This window comes from Quercus lobata, chromosome 7 (assembly GCF_001633185.2).
Source record: "Quercus lobata isolate SW786 chromosome 7, ValleyOak3.0 Primary Assembly, whole genome shotgun sequence".
Taxonomy (NCBI): Eukaryota; Viridiplantae; Streptophyta; class Magnoliopsida; order Fagales; family Fagaceae; genus Quercus; species Quercus lobata.
The window spans coordinates 16,195,211-16,197,112 of NC_044910.1; the positions used below are offsets into that span (position 1 = coordinate 16,195,211).

Genomic DNA, 1,902 nt, shown 5'->3' on the forward strand with positions numbered 1-1,902 from the left:
CAACCAAACAAAGAATCAAACAAAACCCCTCAAAAATCTAGATGCTACTCTTAAAGAAGATTTGGATCAAACTAAAATACAAAATAAATAGAGACTAAACATGAAACCAAAGCTTGAGATAACCTAGAAACTTTAATTAAATAAAAAAAAATAATAAAAAAACAATAATAATAAAGGTCTCATATTAATACAAATAGAGCATAAACTGAGAATTCATATGGTGGAGGACATCAAATACCGAAACTACACAATTAAAAATTTGCTAAAAACCCCTTTTTAAGGGCATTGAACCAAAGGCCAACCATTCAACCATAGCAACCCAAAAAACCAAAAGTAGATCAAACCAACAGAATTCCCCAATTTCACTCCCCCTTACGAATAACAGAACAGATAAGTGGGAAAACAAAACTTGAAAATTAAAGTGACATGATTAAGTTTAAAAGATCACTAACCATTAATACTCAGATAGGATTTCATCTTCTAGGGGTTTTCCCTCATATCAATAAATAGAGAGGAAAAGGGGTATGAACAAAAATTCCTAAATTGACAACAAACCATAATTGAAGAGAATATTAGAAAAAGAAATTAATACCTTTGTTGTGATGAAATTAGGGTCTCTACATTGTGAAAAATTCCACTTCATCTCTGCAAAGAAACTGAATGATTTAAATCCAAAGAGACGAATTAAAGAAAAAAAAAATATATATATATATATATATATATAAACGAAAACATTTAATAAGTCACATCAGAATCCTATTTTCTAAGCCCTAATTTCTGAATTTAAATCTAGAACCAAAGCCAACTAAAATTGTAAAATTTGAAAACATATAACAAATCTAATTTACCTTTTAGATTTGTTTTTTGTTTTTTAAAAAAAAAAAACAGAGAAAGAATGGGAACCCATCGGAGGTGTTGGTTCAGAGAAAGAGGAACCCATCAGAGAAAGAAATAACAGGAAGTTTTTTTATCAGAGAAAGAGTAGGAACCCATCAGCGGCGGTGTTTATGGGCGGAGGAGATTACCTTTTGAGAGGAAGTAGGCCACAACCCGAAAATCAAAGAGAATGGCTATCTATTTCACTTTCTTCAATTGAAGCTTATCGTTGCCAGGGAAGAGAGAAAGCTCTGTGTCTAGGTTTTCTGTTTTTGGGTTCCTGCGTATGGGTCTTGCAATGTTTGAAGGAGAGACAGAGAGTCAGAGAAATAGGTTTTTATCGGGTTTGTTTCTAGGGAGAAATAGTTAAGGGTTTTAGTTTTTTTTTTTAATAGTTTTTTATCCTCTATTTTCGTTTGCTATTTTTTTCCACTTTTTTTTTTTTTTAATAATGCTGATGAGGAAAATTGTGGGAGCTTTAAAAGTTTCGGTTATATATATATATATAGATTAGCAAATCTCTTTGTCCTTTTTTCAATCAATCCTAGAGCAACACGAGTTGCTTGTCAAAAAGTCCACGATGTAGTTCTTGTCCGTTTGATCAGCGTATTGGAAATAGTTTTTCCTTCGGGTTCTAGGTAAAAACTTCTTGGTCTCCAGAAAATGTTAGAACAACAAATTTTTTCACAATTTTTTTTTTTAATAAATTGTTGATACAGTGAGGAGTTATTGATAAGTGAAAAAAATTATGCTAATAGTGAGCCCGAATAAGAACCAGTAAAGGTTTGCCACATAAACAATTTGTAAAAATATTATAAAATAATTTGTGATAGACTTACTATTATTTAAACATAATATTTACAGTTGATAAAAGCAAAAGAAATTTAATCATCTACTCAAATACTATATATTTATAAATTCTAATGCAGAGAAAATTAAATTCATTTCATTATTTATTTAGTAGGTAAGCTCATTTCTTCAACACTAGTACTTTATGAAAAATAATCCAATCTAAGCAACCGACTA

At 30.1% G+C, this 1,902-nt stretch overlaps 1 long non-coding RNA gene across 1 annotated transcript; it reads right to left on the bottom strand.

The window, feature by feature from the left end:
* Positions 1 to 6: 6 nt before the first annotated feature.
* Positions 7 to 1,210, bottom strand: LOC115952623. The gene is made up of 3 exons (XR_004083485.1): positions 1,026 to 1,210; positions 593 to 645; positions 7 to 538 (listed from the first exon to the last, which is right to left on the bottom strand). It is a non-coding gene; the product is annotated as an uncharacterized LOC115952623 (long non-coding RNA).
* Between the last annotated feature and the right edge of the window lie 692 nt (positions 1,211 to 1,902).